Genomic DNA, 15,732 nt, shown 5'->3' with positions numbered 1-15,732 from the left:
CTCCTGTGAAAGTCAACTAGCACTTTTCATTCATGACTTACATGCTAACCTTGATGCTAACCTCCAAACTGGCGCTATTTTCCTCGACTTCTCCAAGGCATTTGACAAGGTACCTCATATCCACTTATTTTTGAAACTTTCTCGCCTAAACTTGCATCCCGATATACTAGCATGCACAAAAGAATTCTTAACTCACCGCTTCCAATCAGTCATTGTCAATAGTCAAATGTCTAAGCTCCTACCAGCCTCCTCGGGCGTGCCCCAAGGATCCGTCCTTGGGCCACTTTTGTTTCTAATTTATATTAACGACCACCATGAGAACTTAGATTGCCATATTCGGATGTTTGCTGACGATTGTGTTCTTTACAGAACAGTCACTAACACTTTCGAACAACAATCCCTTCAAAATAATTTAACTCGTGTAGAAGACTCGTGTAATGAATGGCTAATGACACTTGACACAAGTAAATGTAAATATATGTCGTTTCATCGTCGCCATTACCCCTCCTGTTCAGCTACAGCATATCTAACGTTACTCTCGACATTGTCCAATCATACAAACATCTTGGTGTTCATCTTTGTCAGGATCTTACGTGGAATACGCATATCTCAAACATCATATCATCCGCTAACAGAACACTAGGATTTTTAAAGCGTCACCTACGCTCTGCACCTCAGCATGTAAAGCTCCTCGCATACAAATCACTAGTTAGATCAAAATTAGAATATGCATTTCCCATCTGGTCTCCGAAGCAAGCATGTCTGCGCAATTCAATCGAAGCAGTTCAAAACTGGGCAACTAGATTTATTCGTTCATCGTATTCTTTTGATATCAGCATATCATCCTTAAAATCACAGTCCAACCTACCTACCCTTGCTCATCATCGCTACATTGCTAGTTTATGTTTGTTTCACAAGTTTTTTACTCCGAGCTACGACAGGAACCTTACATCTGCGCACCCCCACCACGTATCTCCCTCCGCACCGGTCATCAGCAGCAAGTGTCCCGACATCGCGCCCGCACCACTACATTTTCTTCATCATCCTTCCCCCGGACTGCCAACGACTGGAACGGCCTTCCCCGAGAACTTGCTGCTATCACATGTCCATCTTTATTTCTTAAACGAATCACACGTGTACTTGCGCAGTGAAAACCTTATATTTGTATAACTTACACATATATGTTACCTATTCTGTTTTTCATTTCTGTGTGCCCCATCCCTTATGTAATACCCTCTAATGAGGGTCTTTAAGGTGTTAAAGTGAAGTGAAGTGAAGTTTCACCGCAAAAACCACTGCGAGGCACTCTTGTTTAGTAACGGTGTAGTTACGCTCCGCCTTGCTCAACGAACGACTAGAATAAGCTATCACGTGCTGATCGGTGCGAACTTCGAGGGGGGCAGAGGGACAGAAGTGACGTAGGATAGGTCTTGATGTCAGAAGGAATTTGAGGTGGCGGTAGGCAGATTCGCAGTCAGTAGTCCAATTGAACGATGCATCTTTGTGCAAAAGGCACGTGAGCGGGTATGCGATGTCAGCGAAACTGGGCACAAAACGACGAAAATAGGAACACAGTCCTAAAAAGTTCCGAAGCTGCTTCACTGATTTTGGTGCTATAAAGCTGGTTACAGCCGCAATCTTCTGAGGATCCAGCTATACACCATCCTTATCGACCAAGTGACCAAGAAGAATTGTTTGGCGTTCGCCAAAGTGGCACTTCTTAGAGTTGAGGACGAGGCCGGCTCTTTCAATGCAGTCAAGAACGATGGCGAGGCGGCTATTGTGTTCCTGAAAGGTCTTGCTGAAGATCACAACGTCGTCCAAATAGCACAAACAAGTTTTCCACTTGAGTCCGCGCAGAATAGTGTCCCTGAATCGTTCGAACGTGGTAGGCGTATTGTACAATCCAAAGGGGATTACGTTGAACTCATAGAGACCATCGAGTGTCACAAATGCCGTCTTTTCTTTGTCGCTTGAGTTAATTGGTATCTACCAGTACCCCGACCTCAAGTCTGCCGAAGAGAAGTATGACGCCGAATGAAGACAGTCGATTGCATCGTCAGTACGTGGAAGCGGATATACATATTTTTTGGGGACGGCGTTAAGGCGACTATAGTCCACACAGAAATGCCATGTGTTGTCTTTCTTTTTAACGAGAATAACTAGAGCCTTCCAAGGACTTGAACATTCCTGGATAACGCCACGTTGGAGCATGTCATAAACATGTTCGTCAATTAGCTGACGTTCGGTTGGAGACACACGATAGCGCTTCTGTCTGATCGGGCGAGAGATTCCAGTATCAATCGAATGATGGATGCGAGAATTTGGAATCGGTGGTTGATGATCTCTTGCGAAGTCGAAAACCGAAGCATGCTTGGAAAGTAGGCCAGTCAAAATTCGGTGCTCCTGTGCTACCAAAAATGTGTTTATCATTGCCTGGATTCAAGACTGCAAACTGGGATGTTTTCTCTTCAGGAGCATGGCTACTTAGTGCCGCCACGTACTCGACACACCTTCCTCGTAATGAACGAGCCTCATACGACGCGGCAACATGGCTGGCTCGTCTGAATAGTTTACAGTCCACAGCAAGTTGTGGCCTCTGTTGACTCAAACTATGCAACGAGGCACTAAGACACTCTTCTTTGCACAGGCCGGTGTTGTAGGTTCCACTACGGCGTCGAAAACCTCGCATAAATTCGTAGATGAAATAACATGAATGAATTCTCCTGACATCGCAGGTACAACTGTGTTGTTCAGACACAAAAAATGCTCCTAAATCGAGCGACGGGGTTTCTACAAGAGCCGACATCAACACAGCATTAAGCGAGATCTGTCCACTATGGCAGTCTAACGTTGCACCACAATGTTGCAAACAGTCTGTACCTAAAATTACTTCGTGCGTGGAACGAGGCAACACTGTGAATTCGGTTCGAAACGCTTGGCCACCAATCCCAATTTTCGCATAGCACACACCCAAAGGCACCAATGATTCACCGCCAACACCACGGAATACCACAGCTTGATTCACGCTAAACATCACTTTATGTCCTAATGGATTCTTGATTGCTAAACTCATAACAGAGACTGTTGCTGCAGTGTCAGTTAGTGCCATGGTGTGTATGCCATCAACGGATAATTCGAGTTTGTTCTTTAACATAAACACAGGCAGAGGTATTGGGAACGTTGGTTTTCCGGCGACCTCACCCCCATCGGCCGCGTCTTCTAGTTTTCCGAAGGGGCGCCGAGGAGACGATGATTGTCGCTGTCTTTGGGCTGGCGGCGTCAAGCTGCGGTTCGAAGCAGGCGATCCGCTTCGCATCTGCGCCGGGCGGTATGTATCCAGAGCCGGTGTCGGATAAAGTTCAGTGTCGATATGATCAGAAATGTTCGGCAGCGGGCGAGGATCTTGTGGTAGCAGGCCCAACCGACGGCAATACCGGGAGATGTGTCCGGTCATACCACAGCTATAACACACAGGTTGCTGGCGCCACCGGTCCGCGTAAATTCGGGTGGAAACTCGTTCTGGTTACCGGTAGTAATCGGGAAGGCGTTGCTGATGAATCACCTGGCGTGTGTAGGTGGTCGTTCGGCCCATCCGTGGCTGAGAAGTGCTTAAATCGCTTTGCTGTCTGCTCTCACCAAAGCATAACACATTTAAAGCCGGAGTTCAGGAAGTTGATGGGGTCGAGGGTTTTGCTTGCAGCGCGCAACCGTCATACTGGTGTTCGTCCCGGCAACCAGAGTCTTTGTCACGCAGTAATTCTTCCCGCGCGATCCGCCGTATCAGATCAGCCATGAAGCTCCGGAGCACTGACATCAACGCTCGCAACAGATGTGACGTTGGCCAATCGCCCAAATTTAGGAGTAATACGACACAACTTCAAGGTTTCGAAAGTGCGGCAGTGCCTGATGAAGTCAGCTGTAGAGTTCAAATTGTCTTTGCTGATAAGAAAATTATAGACATCTACAGTGATACCTTTGAGCAAGTGCCCCACTTTATTTTCCTCGGACATTCGACGGTTTACAATCTCGCACAATTTCATAATATCCTCGATATATGCGGTGCAAGTCTCGCTAGGTACCTGGGCCCGCTGCATCAACGTTTGCTCTGCGCGTTTCTGCTTCGCGGATTCGTCGCCAAAGCACTCCGTTATCTCTAATGTGAAACAACCCCAGCTGGTAAATGAGTCTTCATGATTGTCAATTCAAACTAGGGCAGTGCCTTCCAAGAAGAACACTACGTTCGCTAGTTTCACGGTCGCATCCCAATGATTGTACCGGCTCACACGTTCGTAGTCTGTTAGCCACTCGTCGACGTCCTCGTCAGATTTTCCATCAAATGTGCGCGGCTCACGGTAGTGCTGCCAGTTGCTCACCGAAGGTGTTGTTCGATCAACGTCGCCGTCTTGAGCCATGTTAGATGGTAGGGGGGCAAACCAGCGAGTCGACGGCTTCGTCGAATACAACGGGGATCCGTGTTGATCTATCCCGCAAACTCCACCACAACTGTTACGCACTCAGTACATAAAGGGGTTTTTATTTGTCGTCTAAAGCGCTGCGAATCCCCCAAGGAACACCAGCACACACCACTGTGGCTTCTTTTTCTTCTTCTCCCCAGCTTCTTCTTCTTTTCTGACGCCCCGAAACACATGACAATATATATCGTCAGATCAACATACATGTTATTTTAGTAAAATATCATTCATAATTCAATCCAATCATCTCAATCCAGAACACACAGAGACCACACTACGGTTCCGCTGGCCGCAAACCTTGTCAGTACCAAACTTTTGTGTTTGATTTATATGTATCATTCAGTACCTTGATTTAAGATTTTTGTCTTCCTGTCCTTTATTTCTTTTTACGCATAAGTCTTAGGTCATCTCACTAGTTTTCATCGTTATCTGCATGTGACAAAGAAGAAAAAAATGACAGCATGGCTGTCTCAAGGCATTCTTCCTAAGACAAGCCTTTTCAAATACTTTAATTTGTAATTTGTTTAGCGCCATGTTTTATTTACACACATGTCTCCGTACTTCTTCATTCTCTTCCCTTCTCATTTGTCTTGAATGCGCAGCACTTCTAGCTCGCCAAGCCCCCTTTTTCCTCTTTTTTTGTGAGTCGCGGTTTACTTTGGAAAAATCGGCGTCACGACAGTTTGAAACGCTGCTGTGATGTTTATGGGAGGAAGGGCGCCGCACACTCTGGATGCAAGTTTACGCAAAAGCAAGAGAAGTAATGTAGCGAAAGTTCGCAGATGGTGGTGTTGCCAGCAGCCACTGCGGGGTCGTCGGTGTCTAACAAGTAGCATTCGGTTGTTGCTTCGGCAACTCCCTGAGAGCGCACGTCTGGCTTAATGGTGGTTTTCGCCGCATCGAGAGCTGCGCTCAACGTTTCTCTCCCCATCTACTCCCACCTCCCCTTTTTGTTTCCCTACCCTCCCGCTCCTGTTCTTTTCAATTTTTTGTTAATTTTATTTTCTGTTGCCTAGTCTCCGTCTCGTTCTTGCACCACTGCAAGGTCAGCTGTTGATGTTTTCTTTCTATTTTTTTAACGCAGGGGCGCCTTTTGAATGTGGCATACTATCAGGTCTTGTCCTCACTCTCGAGTGAGCTGCGGGGGCGGAGTCACACCTCTTCGTGTTTTTCTCCAAGCCGATGATCACAAGACTGGATAGAGAAAACTTGTTCTGACAAAGAGAATACCATTCCCGAAACTTTCAACAAAATGAACTGAAAACCAACAGTCGCGTCGGTCGTAACGCTCTACTTTATTCAGTAAAGTGGCCCGTATAAACCCTCTATATATATATATTGTAAGGCAACGCGAAGGTCGGACTTGGGGAATCAGGCTTTATTACAGACCTGAAGCCTTGGTCGCACACTGCAGCCAAACACACTCCGCGATGACGATGGGTATCTACAAGAGGGAGCAGGATGAAGATGAAGCAGCACGTTCAGCAGTGTGGAAGATGAAGCGCCACACAGTGCTTACACTATTTCGCCCGCGCAGTTCAAGCGGCCAGCCTGGCCGCAATTAGTCCGCAGGATTGCGCCGAATAAAAGGTTTCATACGTGAAACGTGGACAACTTCAGTGCCACGGTAACGACAGTCCGGAGGAGGGTAAACAGGGGAGACGCGATAGTTGACTGGGGAGGTTTTTGCAAGAACTGTGTAAGGACCAATGTAACGGTGCTGTAACTTGTCACAAAGGCCAGGAGTGCGTAATGGGGTCCAAAGTAACACCTCGTCGCCGGGACGGAACGAAACTTGGCGATGGGTTGCATCATAGCGGTACTTGCGGTCTTCCTGGCTAGCTTCCGTGTTGACGCGAGCAAGCCGGCGTGATTTCGCCACTCGGGAAAGGAACTGGTCAGGAAGAGAGGATGAGGAACTGGCATGTGTAGAAAGAAAAGAGGCGTCAAGAAAGGTAGCGGGAGAACGGCCGTAGACGAGGAAAAACGGGGTGTAACCTGTGGTCCGCTGTACAGCCGTATTGTAGGCGAACGTAACAAAAGGAAGTATTACGTCCCAGTTTCGGTGGTCCTGGTCGACATACATAGACAACATGTCAGAAAGCGTGCGGTGGAACCGCTCAGTCAACCCATTGGTCTGCGGGTGATAGCTGGAGGTCAATTTGTGATGTGTGGTTGAGGCCTCAATAACTTCGGCTACAATCTTCGACAGAAATGTCCGACCACGATCGCTGAGAAGCACTTGAGGGGCCCCATGGCGCAGTACGAGCGATTCCAAAAAGAAGGTCGCGACCTCATGTGCTGAGCCATTAGGCAGGGAAGCGGTCTCAGCGTAGCGTGTTAGGTGGTCGACGGCGGTGACGATCCAGCGATTACCTCGTGCGGACAATGGAAGTGGCCCGTATAAGTCTATGCCAACAACGGCAAAGGGAGTAGCAGGGCAAGGTAGCGGCTGTAGTAGGCCAGCAGGAGGAGAAGTGGGCCGTTTGCGGCGCTGACATGGCAGACAAGAGGCGACGTATTTTGCCACACTTGAGGCGAGGCCTGGCCAGAAGAAACGGGCTTTCACGCGGTGGTAAGTTTTATGAAAGCCTAAGTGACCGGCTGTAGCATCATCGTGGAAAGCCGCCAGGATACGGGTGCGAAGCGCTTTCGGAATAACGGGGACCCAACGGGTGCCTTCGGAGCAATAAATATAACGGGAGAGCACGCCGTTGTCAAGTTTGAACTTTTGGAGTTGCCTGCGCATCCTAGCGGTAGGAGGGTGAGAAGCACCGGTGAGAAGGTTGATTAGGGAAATACAGTAGGGATCTGCTCGCTGGTTTGAAATAATGGCGTAGCGATCTGGAGCAGCGGCACGAGAAGCACAGGTTAAGGTTGGGGCTCTGGACGACATTGGGACGTCGAGGGTGCACGCAGGAAGGCTCGAGGAAGCACTAGGTGGTGATTCTGAGAGCGGGCAGCGGGAAAGAGCATCGGCATCTCGATGTTTGCGTCCCGATTTGAATATGACATCAAAGTGGTACTCCTGCAAACGCAGAATCCAACGGCCCAGGCGTCCAGTCAAATTTTTGAGGGTTGATAACCAGCACAGAGCGTGGTGATCGATAACGATCGTGAAATGGCGGCCGTAAAGGTAGGGGCGGAATTTCTGAACTGCCCAAACGACGGCTGGTGATGGTGTAGTTGATGGTGTAGTTGCGATGGTGATGGTGTAGTTGCGTTCCGCTAGTGTTAGAGTTCGACTGGCAAACGCAATTACCTTTTCCCGAGAAGCGGTATCACGTTGCAGAAGTACGGCGCCGATACCGAGGCTGCTGGCATCGGTGTGAAGAATGGTGGCAGCAGTGTCGTCGAAGTGAGCGAGAACAGGGTCCGAAGTGAGGGCATTCTTTAGGGTTTGGAAAGCTTTTTCGCATTCTTCGGACCAATTGAAAGTAGTACGGTCTGTAAGGAGGCGGTGGAGCGGTGCAGCAATGGCAGCGAAATTTCGAATCAAACGGCGAAAGTACGAAGACAGGCCAAGGAAACTGCGTAGTTCCTTAGTCCGCTGAGGCCGTGCAAAGTTCAAAACTGCAGCAAGCTTGTCAGGGTCGGGTCGAATGCCATCGCGGCTGACGAGGTGGCCCAGGATCTTGATTTCTTTCTTGGCGAAATTACACTTTTTTGTGTTCAGCTGGAGACCGGCGGATGCCAGGCACGTTAGTACTTGATCAAGGCGGCATAAATGATCAGAAAAAGTTGCAGAGAAAATAACTATGTCGTCCAGGTAACACAAGCATGTTTTCCACTTAAGTCCTCTAAGAACAGTGTCAATCATGCGCTCAAACGTAGCGGGGGCATTACAAAGTCCAAAAGGCATGACATTGAATTCGTAAAGCCCATCGGGAGTAGCGAATGCGGTTTTTTCTTTGTCGGCTTCGTGCATCGGTATCTGCCAGTAACCGGAACGCATATCCAAAGTGGAGAAATATTCGGCGCCCTGAAGACAGTCGAGGGAGTCGTCAATTCGTGGCATAGGGTAAACATCTTTTCGAGTGACTTTGTTAAGTGCGCGGTAATCAACGCAAAAACGCACGGACCCATCCTTGTTTTTGACCAAGACGACCGGAGATGACCAGGGGCTAGCTGATGGCCGAATAATGTCTCGCCGGAGCATATCCACATTATCTTCTATGATTTTACGTTCTGATAAGGAAACACTGTAAGGGCGGCGGCTAACAATAGAAGTACCTTCTGTAATAATGCGGTGCTGTGCAGAAGACGTTCGGCCCAAGGTCGGAGTAGTGACATCAAAGGAGGCTTGGTGTTTTCGAAGTAATTCCTGCAAAGCTTGGCGGTGAGTCGCAGGAAGGTCAGGATTGATGGTGCCAAAGAGAACACAGAGAGAAGCATCGGAAGAAGCTGCTGGTGAGGAAGAGGGGGCGGTAAGGGTGGTGAGGGACACCGGGTGAATGTCCAGGACACAAGGAAAACATGTCCCTTTAGTCAGCACAATGGGCTCTGGGGAAGTGTTCGAAGCAGCGACAAGCGCTGTGCCATGCTCAAACCGAACAAGACTTGGTGGTAGCGCGATTCCGCTGGTCAGATGGCGATCAGAAGGCACGATTAGCACATCTCCGTTATCAATGTCAGTAGAAGTAAGCGCGACAAGTTGTTCGCATCCAGGGGGCAACACTGAGTTAGTAGCGGCAAGCAGGCGATAACGGGGCTCGGGAGGTTCAGAAGACGGATCGCTCTCGTTCATGTAAATGACCCTGTCGCGACACGAAATGCTGGCTGATGCGGCAGACAGAAAATCCCAGCCTAAAATAATTGGGTGAGCGCACGGTGACATCACGGCAAATTGTACATGGTGGCGGACACCATCAACAAAAACTCGCAGAGTACACTTTGCAGAAGGCCGAATTATTGCACCATTAGCTCCGCGGAGTTCAGGTCCATCATAAGGCGTTTTCACTTTTCGCAAGCGGGAGCACAAGTCAGTGTGTATCACAGAAACAGCGGCGCCCGTGTCAACCAAAGCCTCAACAGATAATCCTTCAACCCGCACTAAAATAATATTCCAGGGACGTTCCGGAGGATTTTTGGGATGGCCGAAGAGTGCAGTTTTCCCTCCTAAAACTGCAGTGGTCAGTTTTCCGACAGGCGGGGGGTCGTCAGAGAAGCTTGACGGAGAGGCGAGGTGGAGCGGCGAAAAGGCGAAAGAGAACGGCGTCTTGAAGGCCTGTAACCAGCAGGCGGAGCGGGGCTTTCTGGCGGGGGTGATGAACGTCGGGGATAATCAGGGAATGAACGGTGGTTAGAGCCAGAAAAGCGAGGAGGGTAGTCTGCTTCAAATGATTCGTAGCCGCGGCGTTCATTCTGGAGCCTGCGACGACAGAAGCGGGAAATATGGCCTCGGTACCCGCAGTAATAACACACAGGGCGGGCTGGGCGCCAGTTGGGGTAGTATGTCGGCGCCGCGGCAGGTGGTGCCAATGCAGCGACATGAGCAGTGGTAGGCGCCGGTGGCGTAGGTGCTCCAACTGCGGGCGGCAAGGACGTGATCTGGGCGTACGTTGGCACCTGACGGATGGTAGGAGCGACCGATGTTGGCGGGGAATGGGTCATTGAGGCCAGCTCTTCTTTAACAATGCTACGCAGGCCGGCACTTGAATTATGTGGCTCAGATGCAGGGCGGCACGAATTACCTTGAGCCGAGAGCTCTTCACGAATTATTTCGCGAATAAGCACACGGAGGTCAGCTTCGGCAGTGAAACCAAATGAAGTGGGATCGGGCTGCAGGCGTATTGACTGTAGTTCGTCAAGGCGTTGACAAGTCGATATGATGGCGTCAATTGTGGTTGGGTTCTGCACGGCCAGGGCGTTATAGGCGAGTGGACCAATACCTTTAAGGACGTGCCGAACCCGCTCGGCCTCTGGCATGGTGGCATTTATGCGCCGACAAAGTGCGAGAACGTCTTCGATATAAGAGGTATAGGTCTCATTGGACCGCTGAAGTCGGGCTTCTAGCTTCTTTTTGGCGGACTCCGTGCGAACAGTAGGAGCGCAGAAAATCTGGCGTAACTTTTGTTTAAAGGTAGCCCAATCCGGAATCGTCGACTCATGATTTAGAAACCACGTTTTGGCCGCATCCGTCAAATAAAAGGACACATTAATTAATTTAAGAGAATCGTCCCATCGGTTGAAAGCACTGACCCAGTCGTAGCTGTCGAGCCAGTCATCAGCGTCGTCGCCGCGGAGACCGGCGAACATCTGAGGGTCGCGCTGACGGCTACTGACAGTCCAAGTGGCAAGGGGAGCTGGAGTCGAGTTGGTAGCAGCCGGAATAGCGGAGTGGCCCTCTTGTGTCATGACGATGGTGGTCGGGATCAAACGGCGGCCAGAACGAAGCTCCAGGTGGATGCAGGTGACGAAGCAGCGGGGAAATCAAGGCGCACCTCCACCACGTGTAAGGCAACGCGAAGGTCGGACTTGGGGAATCAGGCTTTATTACAGACCTGAAGCCTTGGTCGCACACTGCAGCCAAACACACTCCGCGATGACGATGGGTATCTACAAGAGGGAGCAGGATGAAGATGAAGCAGCACGTTCAGCAGTGTGGAAGATGAAGCGCCACACAGTGCTCACAATATATATATATATATATATATATATATATATATATATATATATATATATATATATATATATATATATATATATATATATATATATATATATACGAGCCCTCATTTTCGCTACGTTCGTTTGCTCATTAGTCTAGTGTCACCTCCTCTAGACGCATATGGGATTCACTGGACATCTTCCACCCTGCCCGTTAGACCACGTCCTATGTGGTCTTCGCCATTACACAGGACATTGTACGTCCGCAGCTATGGATGAGGTGACGCTGACGAACACTCTCAAAGACAGTTACAACCCAAGCAGCATGAACATTTGGCCCAGGGTTGGTACTACGTCGGTAACGACTGATCATACATTGGCCCGGACATTGCCAACACCATAACAACACTGGGTCCAAGATTAATGCTGCCTGGGAACTAGCATAGTGAACTAAAATCGTAAACATTTAACAGCGGTCGCCGTATCTCAGTTAGCAGAATACTGGAGGCGAAATGCAGAAGCTAGTGGATTCGAATACCACCTTTGGGAGGTGTGTTTTTTTTACATTGTAATCAAATATGTCCTTGATTAGAGTATTACATCACTGAGATCGACACTGAGGAAAATCACATATTTTCCTTACACCTTTTTATTCACTTCTTATCTGTGGTGTCGTGAAAGATGTTTCGTGGGCGGAAAACATTTCCCCGATATGAGGGGTTTCCACGCTAGTCTTCAAATGAGCCGTGTGGCACTCCAACGCTCTTCGTAATGCTATGACCCACCCATCCGCACTCTAACCTGAGCAGCGCAAAATACAGCGTTTTGCATCTTCACTCCAGCAATCTTCAGCTGGAGTGAAGATTGCTGGAAAACGTATCAACAACACCACTTTAATGGCAGAAAGTGAAGCGGAACTCAAGATACTTCTGATGCGCGTACAAGAACAGAGTGAGAAGTTTGGGCTTAAACTGAACATTAAAAAGACAAAGATCATGGCGTCTTGCCCTACAAGTCCTGGAGCATCAAGGGACAAGAAGTGGAAGCTGTGACAGATTTTCTCTTCTTGGGCTCCAAGATTACTTCTGAAGGAGACTGCAGCCATGAAATTAGGAGACGCCTGCTTCTGGGAAAGAGAGCAATGGTTAGCCTTGACCGCCTAGTAAAGAGCAGAGACATTAGTCTGCCAACCAAGATCCGTATAACTCGTGCTGTGGTCTTTCCATTTGTGATGTATGGATGCGAGAGTTGGACTGTGAAAAAGGCTGACCGCCGAAGAATTGACGCGTTTGAATTGTGGTGCTGGCGAAGACTCTTGAGAGTTCCTTGGACTGCCAGAAAATCAAATCAGTCGATATTGTCGACCATAAACTCTGACTGCTCATTTGAGGGTCAAATTCTAAAGTCAAAGCTCAACTACTTTGGTCATCTGATGAGAAGAGAGGAGTCGCTGGAGAAAGATTTGATGTTGAGAAAGGTTGAGGGTCGCCGGAGAAGGTGTAGGCAGCGAACGCGATGGTTAGATGGCATCCTCGAGGCACTGCAGATGAAGTTATGTGATGTTAGGAAGATAGTGAGAGACCGGAAGGCGTGGCGTAACATGGTCCATAGGGTCACGAAGAGTCGAACACGACTGAACGACTGAAGTGAACTGAACACAACATGAGGGCCTAGCGGTGGCGACACCAGACCAGTCCGGTACGTCCACGATGCAGCAAGAGCAGAACGTGTGCAAATTCTTCGGAGCAAAAAGGCTGGAGAATAATTTATTCTATTGGTAATGTGTAGTTGGTAATATTGGCCTCACACGTGAAATGGTGGAGCATTTTTAATGGCTGGTTTGGTTGGTTTGTACGGTTTAACGTCCCAAAGCAACTCAGGCTATGAGAGACGCCGTAGTGGAAATTTCGACCACATGGTTGAAATTTCCGGAGTCCTCCACTGCGTCGTCTCTGTATAATCTCTTCGCATCGTTTAAACTTTTATTGGCGATCTAGTAAGCATATCTCAACAGATCAGCAAATCGAGCTCGATAGTAGTTGCAACATTAGAGAGATTTAGCTTGCCGGACACGTACTAGATTTAACTTATACCGGTTTGCCGGACCGCTCTTGCGCATGCAAGGGTTTGTGCAATTGCGGCCACTGTAGTCTTTGCGTTGGAGGCGCGTCCGCTAAACCGGTATACGCCAACAATCGTATGTATTCGGAAAGCTAAATATTTCTATTATCTTTTTCTGTACGAAACGACACGTTCCAATAACATCCCCTTTGGATTAATTGCCTCCTCCTCTGTCGCCTTCATTGGCAGACATGAACGCTTGAAAATTAATTCCTCGCACTAAAGCGCATTGCCATAGGTTACTGGTAAACACTGTTTGACTGTTTGAGCGGAATAGCCCGTTATACTTTGTGGCACGCGCAGAGGCTCTTTATTTTTCTTTCCATTTGCATGTCTCAGCATAATATATGTTTGAGCGGACTTGCCACTCTAAATAGGGGCACATTTTTAACTACGAACAGAGGTGGACGCCATGCGGCGTCTAGTTTCCAAGCCGGGAGGCTAGCTCGGATAAAGGTTCGATGCTGCTTTCGATCTTTCGGTCAGCAGGACGAAGCGGCGGCAGCCTCGCCAACGCTGTGTAGGCCTCGGATCCTCCAGGGTGATCTGAACATGGTAGCTTCAATATACTGCCGAAGAGACACTCGAAGAAGGCGAGAAAGATGCGCTTAACGCCGAAGCTTTCACATGGCGCCACGGCCTGGTCGAAGCAGTCAACCGTGTGGCTGCATGAACTGCGATAACAATTAAGGGCACGAGATAAGGAAGCACATTGGAGCAGCACTTGGAGCAACTCTGATGCTCACGATTATTATGAGCTGATTTTGTGTTGTCATCGCATAAAGCATCGTATAACGGTGTTTTGAATTTGCTGATTTAAAAAATAATAATAATTGTATGTTAAAAAATAAATGAATGAGCAATAGGAGGTCTTCAAGTGAAGTCGCGGGCTCAATTTAGGGCCGCTGAGCACTACATCAGCAGTGCAAGCCACACCAATGAGGGATAAACCTACTACATATGCCTGCCACAAAATGGCTGCCACGCTGTTGTAGATGCATACTGCGTAAAAATTTAAAGCCTAGTATAAGGCCTTGCATATTTTAAGTCGCAGAACAATTTGTTCCCACTGCAGGACATGCGACAACTATTCTGAAAGAATGTCGATAAAATCAGATAAATTTAGCACACTCGTACTCATTCTTGGTGCCACCGTCGTGGCGGTTGCTCCTCACAATAAGTTTTACCACAATACTTACTGCAATGGGGCTGAGCAGTGATAATAAGACCTCAGCGTAGGCAATTCCTTCGGTTATGCACTTTCTGCAATCTATGACAGTCTTTGATGTTTGAAGTAGGTCACTCTTCGAATGCAAAGTGAAAGATTTGGCAGACAATACCATTTATTGCTTCTTTCCTCACATTAACTGCGCAATAGCGTGCTAGAGTATCACTGAACTAGCCGCTAGTAAGCTTAAGGAATGCGAAGCCGTCTCTTGAATCAAAATGTTTCGGCAGCTTCACAACCTTATTCCGTTCTTTTCTTCTTTGACTTTCATTATCGTGCCCTACTGAATTCTTTTCTTTCAATAACGTTTCACTGGTCAGTTCTTGTGCTGTCTGATGTTTTACTTTCTAAGCTTTTTGCAATTGTCGTCCCCTTCTTTTCTTTATGCTTTCTTAGACTAATGTGGTGTTTCTCCACTTCTCTGAAATTATCCTTGATATCTTCTGCACTACAGTTGTCTTCCTCGGTTAGGCAAACTGACTGCATACCAATCTTGACATCGTGTTACACAGAGTTCTGTATAGTCCGCATTGGTCGAGAGGTTCGGGACGTCATAACCGTATTACGTTCTGCCTGAAATGATGAGATAACAAGGATAATAATAGAATAAAAGAGGCGAAAATATGTGATTTTGCTGTTTCGCGACTTGCGTCAAACGTCATTATGACACGTTGGGATGGAAAATAAATATTTACATTGAAACTAAAATTGGAGTGAAAGAGAATGAAAACCTTGGGTCGCGTGACAGGCGCGTTAAGCTAAACCGTCGAGGCATGTTTGTTGTATTCCTGAAAGGCACTCGTTATGTGGTCTGTGGTAAATTAGAAGAAAATAGACATCAGTTCAGTTCAGGCGTTCAGTCGTGTCCGACTCTTCGTGACCCTATGGACCATGTCACGCCACGCTTTCCGGTCTCACTATCTTCTTAACATCACATAGCTTCATCTGCAATGCCTCGAGAATGCCATCTAACCATCGCGTTCGCTGCCTACCCCTTCTCCGGCGACCCTCAACCTTTCCCAACATCAAATCTTACTCCAGCGACTCCTCTCTTCTCATCAGATGACCAAAGTAGCTGAGCTTTAACTTTAGAATTTGACCCTCAAATGAGCAGTCAGGGTTTATGGTTGACAATATCGACTAATTTGATCTTCTGGCAGTCCAAGGAACTCTTAAGAGTCTTCGCCAGCACCACAATTCAAACGCGTCAATTCTTCGGCGGTCAGCCTTTTTCACAGTCCAACTCTCGCATCCATACATCACAAATGGAAAGACCATAGCACGGGTTATACGGATCTT

The sequence above is a fragment of the Amblyomma maculatum genome, chromosome 10, assembly GCF_055883805.1.
Source record: "Amblyomma maculatum isolate TAMU_Amacu chromosome 10, ASM5588380v1, whole genome shotgun sequence".
Lineage (NCBI taxonomy): Eukaryota > Metazoa > Arthropoda > Arachnida > Ixodida > Ixodidae > Amblyomma > Amblyomma maculatum.
Note: the sequence above shows the minus strand (reverse complement) of the source record.